At 40.3% G+C, this 19,002-nt stretch overlaps 2 protein-coding genes across 13 annotated transcripts in view; one reads left to right on the forward strand and one right to left on the reverse strand.

The window, feature by feature from the left end:
• The window catches only part of LOC130922611 (uncharacterized), a 38,230-nt gene that overhangs the window by 15,168 nt on the left and 4,060 nt on the right, over positions 1 to 19,002 (forward strand). For 3 of the 8 annotated variants that reach the window (XR_009064544.1, XR_009064549.1, XR_009064550.1), the window contains one exon: positions 6,027 to 9,746. The exons of 3 other annotated variants lie outside the window; for them this stretch is intronic. The gene's annotated coding sequence lies outside the window, so the exon portion shown is untranslated. 2 more of the 8 variants (XR_009064547.1, XR_009064545.1) reach the window with 2 other exon arrangements.
• The window catches only part of agpat4 (1-acylglycerol-3-phosphate O-acyltransferase 4 (lysophosphatidic acid acyltransferase, delta)), a 39,660-nt gene that overhangs the window by 12,215 nt on the left and 8,443 nt on the right, over positions 1 to 19,002 (reverse strand). The window contains exon 2 of one of the 5 annotated variants that reach the window (XM_057847462.1): positions 5,158 to 5,203. The exons of the other annotated variants lie outside the window; for them this stretch is intronic. The gene's annotated coding sequence lies outside the window, so the exon portion shown is untranslated. The remainder of the gene's footprint in view (positions 1 to 5,157; positions 5,204 to 19,002) is intronic. 5 annotated transcript variants of the gene reach the window in all.

The raw sequence follows: 19,002 nt of genomic DNA on the forward strand, positions 1-19,002 counted from the left end.
CATTTACAACATTATTTAGCAACTTAAATATTTGTTTTTGAATAAGAAGTTTTGGACCTGATTCTTTAAATCCAGAACTAAATATTTAATTTAAATCTTAAATTCATATCCTATATCCTAATTGTCAAATCAGGTAACGTTCTAAAATAAATATTTAGCTTAATACTCAAATTCAAATGACTGGAGATCGGAAGTAACAAAATAAAAGCTGGTGGAGCAGCTCAGACTGTCTGTTTACGTTTTAATTAAATATTTAGTTCTGGATTTAAACATTCAGGTAAAAAACCTCTTATCTAAAAATGAATATTTAAGTTACTAAATAATTTGGTAAATGTGCAAAAAAAAAAGTGACTCAAAAAATTCACACCACGTTTTCAACAATGTGTGGCGCTAAATGTGAGAAAATGTTGTTGTAATTTTCAGCATGTGCTGCTTTACAAACGGCGCCCCATAGATGTTTTATTCATAATGGCCCCAACGACCCCAAACTTAGTGTAGTGTATGTTCATTATTTTATACCACTCAAACCTGAAAAAACAGTTTGGACACCAATATTGCACATTAATATGAGAATAACAAAATGTACTTGGACATAGACAAACAAATATTCCTTTGGATTAGAGAATTCAAGATTAAATGCAAATGTGTTGTTCTGTACTTAAAAAAAGTACAAGTCAAATACAGCTGAACTGCAAAGGCATAGGTTTGGTCTCAACATTGGAAGGGACGATATAACAGCATAACCTGCATATACACTTTTTGCTGGGGGCAGTACATTAATAAGACTAAACAAATTGGGTGAACGGGGGTCGGGGCTACATCTCTCACTAATATGAACCTAATTAATTAAAAGGCTAAACATCCATCCATCCATCCATCCATCCATCCATCCATCCATCCATCCATCCATCCATCCATCCATCCATCCATCCATCCATCCATCCATCCATCCATCCATCCATCCATCCATCCACCCACCCACAAACATGACAGAAACTGCACGATCAAGGTTAATGCAACTAAGCAGGTTTAATGTTGAAGAATTTAAGATATACGTATTCATCCAAATTTAAATGAAAAACTCTAGGACATACAGTGCCTTGCAAAAGTATTCGGCCCCCTTGAATCTTGCAACCTTTCGCCACATTTCAGGCTTCAAACATAAAGATATGAAATTTAATTTTTTTGTCAAGAATCAACAACAAGTGGGACACAATCGTGAAGTGGAACAACATTTATTGGATCATTTAAACTTTTTTAACGAATAAAAAACTGAAAAGTGGGGCGTGCAATATTATTCAGTTTACTCAATTTACTTTCAGTGCAGCAAACTCACTCCAGAAGTTCAGTGAGGATCTCTGAATGATCCAATGTTGTCCTAAATGACCGATGATGATAAATAGAATCTACCTGTGTGTAATCAAGTCTCCGTATAAATGCACCTGCTCTGTGATAGTCTCAGGGTTCTGTTTAAAGTGCAGAGAGCATTATGAAAACCAAGGAACACACCAGGCAGGTCCGAGATACTGTTGTGGAGAAGTTTAAAGCCGGATTTGGATACAAAAAGACTTCCCAAGCTTTAAACATCTCAAGGAGCACTGTGCAAGCCATCATATTGAAATGGAAGGAGCATCAGACCACTGCAAATCTACCAAGACCCGGCCGTCCTTCCAAACTTTCTTCTCAAACAAGGAGAAAACTGATCAGAGATGCAGCCAAGAGGCCCATGATCACTCTGGATGAACTGCAGAGATCTACAGCTGAAGCGGGAGAGTCTGTCCATAGGACAACAATCAGTCGTACACTGCACAAATCTGGCCTTTATGGAAGTGGCAAGAAGAAAGCCATTTCTCAAAGATATCCATAAAAAGTCTCGTTTAAAGTTTGCCACAAGCCACCTGGGAGACACACCAAACATGTGGAAGAAGGTGCTCTGGTCAGATGAAACCAAAATTGAACTTTTTGGCCACAATGCAAAACGATATGTTTGGCGTAAAAGCAACACAGCTCATCACCCTGAACACACCATCCCCACTGTCAAACATGGTGGTGGCAGCATCATGGTTTGGGCCTGCTTTTCTTCAGCAGGGACAGGGAAGATGGTTAAAATTGACGGGAAGATGGATGCAGCCAAATACAGGAACATTCTGGAAGAAAACCTGTTGGTATCTGCACAAGACCTGAGACTGGGATGGAGATTTATCTTCCAACAGGACAATGATCCAAAACATAAAGCCAAATCTACAATGGAATGGTTCAAAAATAAACGTATCCAGGTGTTAGAATGGCCAAGTCAAAGTCCAGACCTGAATCCAATCGAGAATCTGTGGAAAGAGCTGAGGACTGCTGTTCACAAACACTCTCCATCCAACCTCACTGAGCTCGAGCTGTTTTGCAAGGAAGAATGGGCAAGAATGTCAGTCTCTCGATGTGCAAAACCGATAGAAACATACCCCAAGCGACTTGCAGCTGTAATTGGAGCAAAAGGTGGCGCTACAAAGTATTAACGCAAGGAGGCCTAATAATATTGCACGCCCCACTTTTCAGTTTTTTATTTGTTAAAAAAGTTTAAATTATCCAATAAATTTTGTTCCACTTCACGATTGTGTCCCACTTGTTGTTGATTCTTGACAAAAAATTAAAATTTTATATCTTTATGTTTGAAGCCTGAAATGTGGCGAAAGGTTGCAAGGTTCAAGGGGACCGAATACTTTTGCAAGGCACTGTAGGTGTCAAACCAATTCCAGAAAGGGCCAAGTGGGTGCAGGTTTGCTTTCCAACCAATGAAGAGGACACCTTTTCACCAATCAGATCTTTTACATGTGTAATCAGTTAAACTTTGTCAGGTGCTGCTTGTTTCAGTAGGAAGTTCATTGGTTAAACTCTATGCACGGTATCGGTTGGAACAAAATCCAGTACCCACTTGGCCCTTTCTGGAATCGGTTTGACAATTGTGGTCTAGGACAGGGGTCCCCAACCTATTCCACTAAGGCACACTGTGGGTGCAGGATTTCATTCTTACCAAACAAGATGACAACACTTTTTCCCCAATCTGGTGTTTTACAAGTGCAATCAGTTGATTGCAGTCAGGTGTGGCTTGTTTTAGCAGAAGCCTCATTGGTTCAACTGTCTCTGCTGGATCGGCTGGAACAAAAACCAGGACCCACAGTGTGCCTTGAGGACTGGGTTGAAAACCCCTGGTCTAGGATATGCGCTTTAGGTCAGTATTGGTTTAGTGGTCTGATGATGCTGCAGGCATAAAGATAAAAACATACATTTTGTTCTGTTTCAAAACATGCTGTCTAAATGAAAGGAAAATTGGATTGAAATTCACTTGGGCTTTTAGCTTGGTATTTTTGCCTTAGATATATCAATTTTGATTTTTTGAAAAAAAAAAAAAAAAAAAAGATTCGTCGAATTCCAAAGGGTTCACTTAATGCATGTGTGAAGCTCAAGGGGTTTGGTACCTTGAGCAAGCTCCATAGGTCTATACCAGGGGTCCCCTGAAGAATACCAGAGAGCATTTTGATTTTTTTTTTTTTTTTTTTTTTTTCAATGGTGTTATTTATTTCCTGGCTTTTTTCTGTGAAGAACCCAGAGAGGATTATTTGGTATTATTATATGATATGATATGATATGATATGATATTATTAATTTTATTTTATTTACTTTTGTTCCGTGAAGAATCCAGAAAGTGTTATTTTATTGTGGCTTTTTAAAAAACAATAAATTTTTACATTTAGGCACTCCTGCAATTGTCACACTTTTTCTGTTACAAACTGTCCCCAGCCCCTCATCAGAGAAGGGAAAAGTTATGTGGCCCTCACAGGAAAAAGTTTGGGGACCCCTGGTATATTCAGTTCTGTACAGGAAAATTCAAAAATACCTCTTTCTAACACCAGAGGGCAACAAAGATGGATTGAGAGATTGTTTTGAATCTAATGGCTAAACTAGATAGATCTCCGTCTTGTATTTTTTTGTATTTTGCAAGGATACGAACTTGGCTCCTGATTTAGACTTTTTTTTTCTTTTTTTCTTTTTTTTTTCTTAAGGCTGTTAAAAACAGCACAAAGTCTAGGTTGGCAGATCACTAAAAGGAGGCCAATAATATCCACCACAAATCTGTTTAGTCCTCATTAGTTTACAAGATCGTTAATACTGGCATCACGCTGCTTTACTGCTCTACTCTTTAACACCCAATAACGGGAAGGTATTTGTGTGTGAAAAGCTCACAATATTCTGACAAAAAATATGAAAACTCAAAAGATACTTTTGCATATTTAATGGCAACACAAATTTATGTCACTCCACTGTGGGCAAAGAGGAAAATGTGCTGATAACCATACGAAGAGAATCAGCACTCACAGATACATAGTAGAGGATACAGCTGCACATTTTATTTAAATTATATACATTTATCAAAGTTTACGACGAGTACAGGAATGCATAAAATCAAGGGTGGAACTTTCAATGAAATTTCCACCTGAAGCAAGTCTGAGGATGCACCATGCATAAAAAGAAAATACATCAAGTATATAGATATATATAATCCTACAAACATAACTCATCTCAAATAAACATACACACACAGGCTGCATGAGCCTAGCCTAGAACTCCAGACTCACCGCTGTGCCAGCAATAGAGTCTGGGACCCAGCTCCTCCGTGCAATTAGATTATTTTATTTGCGTGACGTGTTCTTAATGAACAACGTCACTCTTGCAAGGAAGTCGTCCCCACAACAACACAGATGGCGAACGGCAAAGAATATGTTCCTATCCGCGGTAAAATCAGTTTTAAATGACCAAAAACACATTGTGTCGCTAAAAACAACAGTCTGTCTCGCGCTAGCCATGTTGAATAAACATCTCCGTTCTCCGCTTTCCACGTATGCAACAACAAAAATACTGGTCTATAAAGCAGTGGTACTCCCAACTCTCTTATATGGATCAGAGACCTGGACCACGTACAGCAGGCACTTAAAGGCACTTAAGGCACACCATCAAAGATGCCTTTGGAAAATTCTTAAGATCAGCTAGATGGACAGATGCACCAACATCAGCGTCTTGGAGTAAGCACATATTTCCACCATCACTGCCATTATTGCACAAAACCAGCTGAGATGGACTGGCTATGTTGTCCGAATGCCTGACTCTCACCTCCCAAAAGTCCTCTTCTTACAGCTTGCTGAAGGGTAGCAGGCTCCTGGAGGCCAGAAGAAGAGGTTTAAGGACAACATAAAAACAAACCTAAAGAAGTGCAACACTGACGTAAAAGGCTGGGAAGACATGGCAGCTGACAGGTCATCCTGGAGAAACATCGTCCGTGAGGGTGCTGCACAGTACAATGCTGACCTCCATCGTGCTGATCAAGACAAACGTAGACTCAGGATGGAGAGAGCGACCTCCACACAGGACCAACCCAATCCCACCACAACTAATTTCCCCTGCCCACACTGCAGCGAATAATCGGGTCCAGAATCGGCCTCTATGCCCACCTGAAGACCCACAAGAACCAAGAAGGAGGATAGTCATACTCGACCACGAGTGACCGCCGATGATGATGATGATGATGATACTCCAAACCATATTCTGGCATTGCTGAATATGGCACTTCATTAATGGGCTTCAGAAATAGCCTATGCTGTATGGGCAGGGAATACAACTGGCCAAAAATGACTCTTTTACCTGTTCGGATAATCGGGAAAGATAATCATGTTGTCTGTGTTCCCACCCGTTTTTGAAATTGGCAATGCTTTTTCAAAACGTATATTGTGCGGCCGGTATAAATAATCTGGTGGCTATTATTTTTAGTATTTTTGTTTAAAATTTTAAAGCCTACTATAAAATCAGATAATGCTGTTCCCAGGCGGCAGGAGAAACTGGTGGCTAGTCCTGGCGTCCATATTGAACTCAACATAAAACTCCATGAAATACATTTTCTTCTCATGTTCATTTCTCATAAGAATTATTGTACAGAAATAAATTATTGCGTTAGTACTTTAAAATGTTGTCATTCTTCATGTCAGGATCCCCTCCTCCCCAAGCAGGGTCGCCACCGTCCTGCAGTTCTTGACAGCGCCAGGACCCACTTCCTTGTTCTCATGCTGCTGCTGCTTCTCCACCGGCGCCAACTCCTCTTGCGAGTCCTTATTCGTTCTTTTGAGTTCAGATGGCGGGCTTGTGATGAGAGAGGCGACGCTGGCGACCTGAGCAGCTTTGATATATCCCCCCTCTATCGCCGTCCTACTCGTTCCACAGCTCCCTTTTCTCTCAACAAGGAGACTCACTTGCAAGTAAAGCCGAATTGTCATTAAATATACCTGCATTTAACACAATGCGCCTCACAGTATCTTATTTTTTACTTTATTTTATTAATGTAACGTATAATACATGTTTTTGGATAGTTATTTTGAGATTCAGGGGGTTTATAGGGGTACTTAAAGGGTTAATGCCGATTTACGCTGAAATTCGGGTTACATCGCCAGTGTAGGAACGGAACTGGTTCGTAACCCGGGGACTATCTACATATATACTTTCATTAAAGATGTAATTTTTTTATCATTGCTTTAATTATTATTTATTAAATAAAAATGTCAAAACAATGAAATGTGAAATGGGTTTCACTAGTCAATCCACCTCAGAGTGCCACATTTTGAGTTAAAAAATGAAAGTTACGATTTGTCTGAACGTGGATTTCACCCAGATCCTCCCTGTCCTTCTGCCCGAAAATAGTGAGCTTCGGGCGGCTGCGAGGGAAACGCGAAGTGCCTGAGGCCTCCATGCTGGAGGTTTTTGTGGTGCTCAAAAACGTTGTCATTTTTCATTCCACAAGATCATTCAGAGTTTATCTATGTACTGCAGCTCAATAAATGAAAAAAATGCCAATGGTTATGGTCATCGCCAGGGTCGTGCAGAGACCGATGGAGGGGGAGGTGCTGGTAGATCAAAAGGGGCACATGAACAAAAATTGAATACACCTTACAACAACATAACTTACAGTTTAACCAGCCTTACAGTACAATTAGCTGTGACTTTGACAGACTTAAATTGGGAGGGGGGAACAGTAAAAAGAAATCAACACTGTCATCAACACTTTCTGACTGGGACTCAGTCAGTCTTTGCCTCATTTCTTCCTTCAACCTCTATATCAAAACTTCCTTTCTCAATTTGTTGTTCATCTTTGAACAAACCCAATTAGATGTTAACCGAGCCACCATCAGACAGTTTTTTCAAAACTTTTTTTCATTATTAGAGAACTTAACTCATTTTCTCCCAGAAACGTATAAATACGTTCTATTTTTTAATGCTTCATTGTCCCAAAAACGTATTTATTTTTCTTTTGCGTTTTTAAAAAAAATTTTTTACAAGAAGAATCTATAGCTTACGATCTATCTGAGAAACAAAAAACAAGGCTCCAAACCCATTTTAAAGCAATAAAACTGGCCACTGGAGGGCAGTAGCGCATTTTGTAAAGACCCGCAACCCGATTCAACAGCATTGAAAGGCCTGGCAGCACGGTCGGAGCGCCTGCGGCAGTATGCCAGGCGGCGGACGACCGAACAAAACAACCGAGAGGACGCCTGGAATGCCAGGCACTGGACGACGGAGCAAAACAACTGAGACCACCGTGCAGCGGGCTCGCCAAGCAGACTCCGCAGAGATTAAAAAATAATCCATCTTTGTGAGACGGATAACGATGAGGGAAAAGTTTACACGGCAGACGCGGCGACAACGGCGTCATCTCGGCGACAACAGGCCTCATCTCTCAGTAGTCATGTGTAAATAAATTGTTACTTTGCAATCAAAAGCTCTATTTGTCTTGTTCATTATGATATTTTGTAAAAGGAAAGCATTATTCAGAGGTTTGGGATGTAACTAATGCAAAAAATAGCTGTGTTAAAGTCAAGTTATGTTTAAAATGTATGCGTTTACAAAAAGCTTTTTTTCTCCGTTTTTTCATCAGAAACTGGAAAATTGCTCAAACTAAGCTATTTTCTAATGTTGATTTCTAAAGAATGGAAAAAGATATGAACTTACTTTTTTTTCTGCTGAAAGAAGAGAGTCTAATCTTTCTTTGGTGGGTTCCATGTTTATATACCAATAGAACAGAATTTTCTGTGGGCCTTGCAAAATCAGTCAAAATCCAGAAAAACGGCCGGGAGCGAAGGGCCTTGCTCTGGTGAAAATGGCTGCGAGTGAATGAGTTAAAGATGTGTACCTTTCTAGATAATGTTGTGAAGAGAAATATGGTTGCCTATAGAGAGTAGAGACACACGGATCGAAATAGCCTTGGGGTGGGGGGTGATTCATTTTTAAAGTAGAAAATAATATAAGAGAAAATTACAAATTATTATTTTTAAAAATCCCCACAATAAACCTGTTGTAAGAATGTTCACTGCAGTATTTGCTCAAACACGGTTCAATAGGGTAACACTAGCCTGGTACACCAGACTCACCTTGTTCCAGCTATTGAGTCTGGCCACCATTCAGCGGATAGCATTCAGCGAATTTCCAGGGCGGAGCAAGCCACAGCAAACAGACAGCGGAGTGGAACAATCAGCAACGGGTGGACGTGACATTAGTAAAGCAACGAGAGCAGGACGAGGGACTTGCGCGCCGAAGTAAACATATGAGGAGAGCGGAGTTTATTCAACATGGCTAGTGTGAGACAGACTGTTGTCAATGACTCGTGTCGATGTGTTTTCGGTCATTTAAAACTGATTTTACCGTGGATTGGAACATATTCTCGGCTCTCCTGTTCGCCATCTGTGTTGTTTTGGAGATGACGTCCGACGCTGAAGAGTGACGTTGCTCGTTCAAAACACGTCATGCAAATAAACGAATCTGATTGGACGGTTGATTTTGTAAGTGTTCGAGAGGCCGTTAATGGGCTGGGTCTCAGAATATTCTCACAGTGTTTGAAAAATACAGGGAGAACAGTCTGGCCGTGCCAGGCAAGGGTAACACTGTTTTCAACCACCAGATGTCCTCAGACCCCTCACTACACACCCAGATCACAGAGGAAGCAAGGGGAGGAGGGGGCTTGTTATGCGCCGATTGAGCGGCACACAGACGACTTTTTAAAAAACATTTTTTTTAAAATGTGTTTTCGGTGTTCAAGTAAAGTACGCGGTGGCGTGCCTGCGCAGTCGGCCAGCACACACATACAGTGGGGCAAATAAGTATTTAGTCAACCACTAACGGAGGCCAAATGTTTTCTGTAACTCTTCACAAGCTTTTCACACACTGTTGCTGGTATTTTGGCCCATTCCTCCATGCAGATCTCTTCTAGAGCAGTGATGTTTTGGGGCTGTCGTTGGGCAACACGGACTTTCAACTCCCTCCACAGATTTTCTATGGGATTGAGATTTGGAGACTGGCTAGGCCACTCCAGGACCTTGAAATGCTTCTTACGAAGCCACTCCTTTGTTGCCCTGGCTGTGTGTTTGGGATCATTGTAATGCTGAAAGACCCAGACGCGTCTCATCTTCAATGCCCTTGCTGATCCAAGGAGATTTTCACTCAAAATCTCTCAATACATGGCCCCATTCATTCTTTTCTTTACACAGACCAGTCGTCCTGGTCACTTTGCAGAAAAACAGCCCCAAAGCATGATGTTTCCACCCCCATGCTTCACAGTGGGTATGGTGTTCTTCGGATGCAATTCAGTATTCTATCTCCTCCAAACACGAGAACCTGTGTTTCTACCAAAAAGTTCTATTTTAGTTTCATCTGACCATAACACATTCTCCCAGTCCTCTTCTGGATCATCCAAATGCTCTCTAGCGAACCGCAGACCGGCCTGGATGTGTACTGGCTTCAGCAGGGGGACACGCCTGCCAGTGCAGGATTTGAGTTCCTGGCGGCGCACTGTGTTACTGATAGTAGCCTTTGTTACTGTGGTCCCAGCTCTCTGTAGGTCATTCACTAGGTCCCCCCGTGTGGTTCTGGGATTTTTGCTCACCGTTCTTGTTATCATTTTGACACCACGGGGTGAGATCTTGCATGGAGCCCAAGATCGAGGGAAATTATCAGTGGTCTTGTCTTCCATTTTCTAATAATTGCTCCCACAGTTGATTTCTTTACACTAAGCGTTTTACCTATTGCAGATTCAGTCTTCCCAGCCTGGTGCAAGTCTACAATTTTGTCTCTGGTGCCCTTCGACAGCTCTTTGGTCTTGGCCATAGTGGAGTTTGGAGTGTGACTGACTGAGGTTTTGGACAGGTGTCTTTTATACCGATAATGAGTTAAAACAGGTCCCATTAATACAGGTAACGAGTGGAAGAAGAAGTTAGACCTCTTTGAAAGCCAGAAATCTTGCTTGTTTGTAGGTGACCAAATACATATTTTCCACTCTAATTTGGAAATAAATTCTTTAAAAATCAAACTATGTGATTTTCTGTTGTTTTTTTTTCACATTCTGTCTCTCATGGTTGAGGTTTACCCAAGTTGACAATTACAGGCCTCTCTAATCTTTTCAAGTAGGAGAACTTGCGCAATTGGTGGTTGAATAAATACTTATTTGCCCCACTGTACATACAAAAAAAAAGGAAAGCCCGGTCAAAAGGGGCACTTTGGGCATGTAGGGGGAAAGGGGCAGCTGACCCCCAATGCACGTGCATGCTGATCGCGCAGGTCTAAATACTGTACTTTAAATAAAACTTCCTAACAATTACTTTTTTTTATGTGCGTGTGTGTGCTTGGTTTTAAACCAGCCCTCCACTTTCCCAGTCTTGCATTGTCCCTTTGCCAGCTTTTTGGGGAACTTGTTGCATGCATTATATTCAAAATTAGAGCATATTTGCAAAAAAAAAAAAAAAAAACAACTCAATATAGGTCAAAAAAGTGCAAATCACCGTATTCTATTTTATTAACATTTTATAACATACAGCTGACATTGGGTTTCATGAGTACAAATGACATTCCACTGCTGTTTAATATTAAACATATACAATAAATCAAGGGTATTAAATGTGATGTGAAAAAAGCTTCCTTGCTGGCAGCTAAATAGATTGTGGAGAGAATATAAACATGAAAAATGCACAACATACGGTGTCCTTATTTGACTTGTATTTACATCTTCAATGTGCGACAGACAAGATGAGTCTCCACTACCGCAAATGTCAGTGCAACACTACAGTATAAATGAGCTTGCACACGCACGCAGCCCCACACACACACAAACACGCGCATCCCCGCGTGCACACACACACACACACACACACACACACACACACACACACACACACACACACACACATACACAATTCTCTCTAATAATCGACATTACTATGCTCACACGTTCCACGTGTTTAAACGGGTCTTTATCCCTGCTCAATAGTTTGAGTGAACAAAAGTCCAAGTTTTACCATTATCATTGTTAGGCGAAGCCCCCCTAAAATATTCTCAAGCCCCCCTAAATAATTTGGTGTTGTTTTTTTTAAAACACACACAAAAAAAACTACAAAAATATGCTGACATATTAACAATGAAGTTGACAGAATATTAGTTTAAATAAATAATCATATAACCTAACATTATTAACTTAAATATGACCATAAATCTGTCAGTTTCCCCTCAATTCATAGAGTAAGGTAGAGAGAGCCCTTCAGTGCGTAATTATCCAATCCATTCCACTTGTTCATATAGAGAATGCCCACATCACTAAAAAAATCCTCACTGCGTTTTCCCTGTAACATTGCTTGGAGTCAGTACCGGGCTGGCGTTAGCGTATAACAACGTTTTTTTTTTTTTTTCAGTTGTGAGTAATCTAAATAATAACTTTGCCCATCTTTGTAACGCCGTTACCGTTACTGAGGATGTGAAGGGGCACGTTTCTACAATTTGGTTGTATAAAAGGCGAGTTGTCCGATTTTGACAGCTGTTTGGATAGAGCAGAGCGGGAGGGGGCAGGAGGGAAGCGGGTGGTGACATCGTTGCAAACGCAATGATGATGATTGTTGGCTCGGAGCTTTAGCATCATATTAACATTCTCGTTAGCATTAGCATTTAGCGTGGTATCTTAAGTTCTCGGGCATCTTTTTTTTTTTACATACAGTTCGTTGCTTCCAGGTGAGTACAATTAATTGAAAATAATGTGCTGTTTTCCTGCTGAGTGTGCATTATCATCACCAAGTTAGCTTTGCATTGTAGACGCTACAATATAATAATAATGATATTATATATGTATACAGTATATATTTCATTATTATTACCAAAAATAGTCACTTGCCCTAAACTTTTCTTGAATGACGTATTCATGAACCCTCTGCGATGTTTTTAATCAAAACAACTAGAGCAACGACAGGAGATTCAGAGCCTCACCTGCATATTGAAAAATATAACTATATGGCGGAAAACACAGACAAGACTGAAAAAGCAGTTTCTGTTCTTGCACTCCTCTTTAAAAGAAACTGCTGTATTTTAAGCCAAAAGAACTGTTGTGTTTGATAAAACAATATGTCTATATGCTGCCATAGCAGATTCATGGCGCATTAAGCCCCCGAACTAGTTTTAACTTGTCCGTTTTACCCTGAAAACCCCCGTTTACAGACGTTGCGCAACCGCTTTTGTTTCAACCCAGCCATAAAACGAAGGTAAATGATTGTATTTATTATTCAAAATGTCTGTCGTTTCTAGCTTAGAATCATTAATTGATGTCTCATATTTCATTTAAAAAGAGAAACGACTTTCAAATTATTTACTCACATATTTTAAACTTTTAAACAACTTATGTCAAAATGAAAAAAAAATGGCGTCTGTAAAAAAGTCACAGATATCTGCCTCATAACTATCGCTTAATTGTATTTTTTTTTTACTGTCGCATTTTCTCCAATATGTTAGATGATAAATAATAGATCCAAACAAAGACAAATGGAAAAAAAAAGTTTATAAGGGGAAATATATGAAAAAGAAAATCTTGACCACTCCTTGATGTCCGCGATTTCTGCATTGCGACGCTTGTTATATTACCATGTTTCACCCATAAAATCCCCAAAAAATCCAGCTGTGGCCATTCACATCTGTGTCTTAACACTCAGTGATACATGCTACATGGAGTTTTTGGATCTAAACAAGGTAAGTACGCGATAGTATCTCGTTAAAGTCATGGCGTCTGTAATGGCTCTCGCGTTCGCTCACCTCCAGATAGGGTTTTGCTGTTTAAAAAACTTTTTTTTTTCAAAAAATGCCCTCCTCCTCAAAAGTTTGTATGACACATGCATATCGGCCAATTTTGAAAGTTGGCTAAATTGGGGGTTTCAGAGCGCAACTTCAAGTCACCTGAGTGTTTTCCGCTATGAATATTAGGCGTGTGACGATACACACAAGTAGGCATTTGCCGGCTACCGGTTTCAAGGTATACCATGTTATGAAAATGTACTAAAATTTTCCATCATACCGTAGTTACGGTATTAGCCATTTTTGAGGTCCCAAAAATGTAACGAGAAATTCGTGGCTTGGAACGGCAGTGCACACCCATCCCCTTCCAATTGTTGCTCTGTCCTGTGTCTGTCAGTGATGCTACACCTGGGTTTTTTTCCAAGTAGTTTTTTCCCAAGTAGACAAAGTCGCTAGTAGTGGAGTACTTCGGCGACCGAAAAAAAAACAGACTCCCGCGGCATAGAGGAGGAAGGTCAGCCGACGTGCAGACGACACCTCCAACATGATTTCACATTTACGTGAGTATCATCCGTCACTTTACATAAAATTTAAGGTATGTAAACGCTGTCGTGAACATTTCCCACCAGCTACGAGAGTTCACTCAAGCTGGTTTAGATTGTGTAGCGATGATAAAACGAATACTATAATGTAAGCTTGTTAACGAGGCAAGTAACGTGGTTAGTTCACATGCCTAGACGGCTAGCTAGTTTCCTCTCTACCATTAGCCTACTTTCGTAAAGTCTTCCGCCATTGTAAACATCTGCCAATTTGCAAATATGTTGTGAAATTTATTTATTTTTTAAAAAATCCTGTTAAGTGGAAAAATGTTTTTTTTTTTAACCCATACATCTTAAAATAACACATTTTATAGCTATAATTGCAATACCATGATACTATGAAACAGCAGCATTTTTGCTTAAGGTTATCATACCGTCAAAATCTCATACCGGCACATGCCTACACACAAGTCACGGACACGGTTCAGTATGTACGTGCGGTGCAGGTTCAGTACAACAGAACAAACAGGAGCTTTGTTTCTCACAGCATTTGAAAGTTAAAGTTTGTACTGCTACATTCTTGTATAGGTAAAAAAAAAAAAAAAAAGTAAAAGTAAAAACTGTTACCTTCGGCGTTTTTTTGGGGGGGGGGGTGAAAGAAACATTTCAATTCAATCAGTTAATTAAACACATTTGTTGTGAAAGATGTTATAGAATGCATAATGTAAAAACATGTAGTACATGAAATGTAACGCCATTTACTTTGCTGAGTAACTAATTTCCCTTACAATGAGGTAACTGTTACTAACTCAATTACTTTTGGAACAAGTAATTTGTAACTGTAGCTATTTACTTTTTTAAAGTAAGATTAACAACAGTGGTACAGGCAGCATGTGTCTGTGTACCTCTGACACAGAGCAGAGCGTGACTAGACGGATGAAGGATGGAAATAAGAAGGTTTTGCAAAAAAGTGAGCATATATCACTGCTGGTAGAAACAGTTAGCTCCAGCTCCCGACTAGCTACAGAAAGTACCACATACCTGTCAAGTTGTACGGTTTCTGTGTAATTAGTACAAGTGAGCACTGATTTTTAAATGTGTACGCCGTACGTTTAAAATCTGTACATTTTTCGTGCATTACAGGTTTTTTCTCCATTCTGATGTTGTCACCGTTTAGGCAACGAGACAATGTGCGTTACTATGCGTTACGTTTGTTGAATGACACGAGAAAAGTCAGAGACACCGAGAGAGAAGAGTGTTTGTTGTGACGCTGTGGCAAACGCGATGCTAGGCTAGGGGGCTCCAATATTTCCTGACTGTAGCCGACAGACTACAATCTACGCCCAGATATCAAATGCATATAGAACTACATGCGAAATGACAGACTCGGAGGCGTTGGTAAACAGCTGCCATTTTAAAGTAGTAGACTTCTCAGAAAGGCTCTGTTGTAGTAACCCTTCCTTGCTAACCTAAGTAACTTTTTATCTAAAATACTCCTAAATCGGCAAATTCTAATCTATCCATCCATCCATCCATCCATCCATCCATCCATCCATCCATCCATCCATCCATCCATCCATGATGAAACAGTTTTGAAACTTTCACATGTCGAAGGGAACTAATGCAAAAACCTTAACGGTTGGTTCACAACAATAAATGACTTCCAAACATAGCAAAGGTTACTATGTTTTGTTTGTTTTTTGTTTTTTTTAATGAAAAAATGAAAAAAAAAACATGAAAGGTAACACCAGTTACTTTGCCAAGTAACTAATTACTCTTACATTCAGGTAACTGAGTTACTATCTCAATAATTTTTTGGGAAAAGTCATTTATAACTGTAATTAATTACTTTTTAAAAGTAGGATTAACAAGACATAAAGATAAGGTCTGCAGAATGAAAAGTGACGAAAGCGGAGATTTTATTCTGCCAATTTGTTGCCGAACACAATTTGCCCGCAACTATTGGTGATCACTTCTCAGAATTAGCAAAAGAAATGTTCCCTGACTCAAAGATTGCATTGGTAAGTTAATTTTATCAATTGACCTTTTTAATTTATAATTGGGCACACTAACGAACTACCTTCAAGTCAAACTGAATTGCGAGCTGAAGTGCCATGAAGTGCAGCCATCAAAAGACATGATAGAAATGGCCAAAAGTGCTACAAACAATTATAACAAAAGTCACTGTTAAATTTTAGTAATCATGATGTAGCTGAAGATATTGATTGTTCTTTGATTGCACCAGGTTATATTTTACAAAATTACCAATACATTCATATTATTTTATTTATTTATTTATTTATTTATTTATTTATTTATTTATTTATTTTAAGCCTGTCCTGTTCAGCTGTTTGACACAGAGAATGCAAGTCTAAGTCTAAGGATAGTCTGAACAGTTTTAATGTTTCACATTGAGAGTCTGACAGACTCCCTTTGTGATCATTCAACATACCTAATTTATTGTGACAAAACAGCGAACAGGAAGGGGGTATGGGGGAACAGAAGAAAAGAAACACAAGAGAAGAAAGAGAAGAAACACAAACAACAACAAGAAATACATTGAACGCCTAACTACACTAACTACCAATATGTTGGTGCTATCGTCAGCTAAATGTATTTCCGGTTGACACCATGTGGGGGGCCTGTTGACCAGGGAAAGAGGGGGAAGAAGGTGGGGGAGTCTTTAAGCTAAGTGATAGAAAGGGGTAGAGTGTACACAAATCATCTCTGTGATCTAAAACCCAGTAATTGTGTGAATCCCTTGTGAGTGTAAACCCGTTGGCGACCGACCCTACGCCACCCCATCGCCAATCCTGGCACCGGGACCCCCCGCCCGAGTTCGCCCAATAACATCCAGCCGCACGCGAGCCCTGCCGGGCACGCAGCAGCCACGCAGACGAGCGGAGACGCCACGCGGGCGCCGACACAGGGCAACGGCCCCCACCCAGCCAGCCCGGGAGGGAGGGCGGGCCCGGGGGGATGGCAAGAGGGGACTCACCACCAACCCCACGCCCGTCCCCAACCCCGTCCGCCCACCCGGGCCACGAGCCGCCGCCGCAGCCCCCCAGCACGCCAAATTCATATTATTTTAAAAACTGGGTTTTATTTTTGTTTCATATTGGACGCGATATACGACGTTTTAAGATTAGTCACCAATTTGTAAGGGCATACGTCACTATTTGTAAGATTGCCAACAGTCTCGGGTTGACAGGTATGGTACTACAGTGCCTTGCAAAAGTATTGGCCCCCTTGAACCTTGCAACCTTTTGCCACATTTCAGGCTTCAAACATAAAGATATAAAATTAAAATTTTTTTGTCAAGAATCAACAACAAGTGGGACACAATCGTGAAGTGGAACAAAATTTATTGGATAATTTAAACTTTTTTAACAAATAAAAAACTGAAAAGTGGGGCGTGCAATATTATTCGGCCCCCTTGCGTTAATACTTTGTAGCGCCACCTATTGCTCCAATTACAGCTGCAAGTCGCTTGGGGTATGTTTCTATCAGTTTTGCACATCGAGAGACTGACATTCTTGCCCATTCTTCCTTGCAAAACAGCTCGAGCTCAGTGAGGTTGGATGGAGAGTGTTTGTGAACAGCAGTCTTCAGCTCTTTCCACAGACTCTCGATTGGATTCAGGTCTGGACTTTGACTTGGCCATTCTAACACCTGGATACGTTTATTTTTTAACCATTCCATTGTAGATTTGGCTTTATGTTTTGGATCATTGTCCTGTTGGAAGATGAATCTCCGTCCCAGTCTCAGGTCTTGTGCAGATACCAACAGGTTTTCTTCCAGAATGTTCCTGTATTTGGCTGCATCCATCTTCCCGTCAATTTTAACCATCTTCCCTGTCCCTGCTGAAGAAAAGCAGGCCCAAACCATGATGCTGCCACCACCATGTTTGACAGTGGGGATGGTGTGTTCAGGGTGATGAGCTGTGTTGCTTTTACGCCAAACATATCGTTTTGCATTGTGGCCAAAAAGTTCAATTTTGGTTTCATCTGACCAGAGCACCTTCTTCCACATGTTTGGTGTGTCTCCCAGGTGGCTTGTGGCAAACTTTAAACGAGACTTTTTATGGATATCTTTGAGAAATGGCTTTCTTCTTGCCACTCTTCCATAAAGGCCAGATTTGTGCAGTGTACGACTGATTGTTGTCCTATGGACAGACTCTCCCACCTCAGCTGTAGATCTCTGCAGTTCATCCAGAGTGATCATGGGCCTCTTGGCTGCATCTCTGATCAGTTTTCTCCTTGTTTGAGAAGAAAGTTTCCTCCTTCCATTTCAATATGATGGCTTGCACAGTGCTCCTTGAGATGTTTAAAGCTTGGGAAATCTTTTTGCATCCAAATCCGGCTTTAAACTTCTCCACAACAGTATCTCGGACCTGCCTGGTGTGTTCCTTGGTTTTCATAATGCTCTCTGCACTTTAAACAGAACCCTGAGACTATCACAGAGCAGGTGCATTTATACGGAGACTTGATTACAGACAGGTGGATTCTATTTATCATCATCGGTCATTTAGGACAACATTGGATCATTCAGAGATCCTCACTGAACTTCTGGAGTGAGTTTGCTGCACTGAAAGTAAAGGGGCCGAATAATATTGCACGCCCCACTTTTCAGTTTTTTATTTGTTAAAAAAGTTTAAATTATCCAATAAATGTTGTTCCACTTCACGATTGTGTCCCACTTGTTGTTGATTCTTGACAAAAAAATTAAATTTCATATCTTTATGTTTGAAGCCTGAAATGTGGCGAAAGGTTGCAAGATTCAAGGGGGCTGAATACTTTTGCAAGGCACTGTATGTAATTAATAAACCACCTACTCCGTGTTTGACAAATAAAAACTGTACTTGCTCACTACAGACAATCACACCGCACGTCTTACATTTGCTGTTTTGCGGTCATAAGTTACATCTCAGCTCTAAAATAACTCTGCTACTTAGCTGCTCCTAGCTACAGTGCTGGCCAAAAGTATTGGCAACCCTGCAATTGTGTCAGATAATGCTCAATTTCTCCCACAAAATGATTGCAATTACAAATGCTTTGGTAGTAATATCTTCATTTATTATGCTTGCAATGAAAAAACACACAAGAGAATGGGGGGAAAAAATCAAATCATTATAATTTTACACAAAACTCCAAAAATGGGCAGGACAAAAGTATTGGCACCCTCAGCCTAATACTTGATAGCACAATCTTTGGACAAAATAACTGCAAACAACCGCTTCCAGTATTAATCAATGAGATTATTAAAATGCTCTGCTGGAATTTCAGACCATTCTTCTTTAGCCAACTGCTCCAGGTCTCTGGGATTTGAAGGGTGCCTTCTCCAA

This window comes from Corythoichthys intestinalis, chromosome 10 (genome assembly GCF_030265065.1).
Source record: "Corythoichthys intestinalis isolate RoL2023-P3 chromosome 10, ASM3026506v1, whole genome shotgun sequence".
Classification (NCBI taxonomy): Eukaryota; Metazoa; Chordata; class Actinopteri; order Syngnathiformes; family Syngnathidae; genus Corythoichthys; species Corythoichthys intestinalis.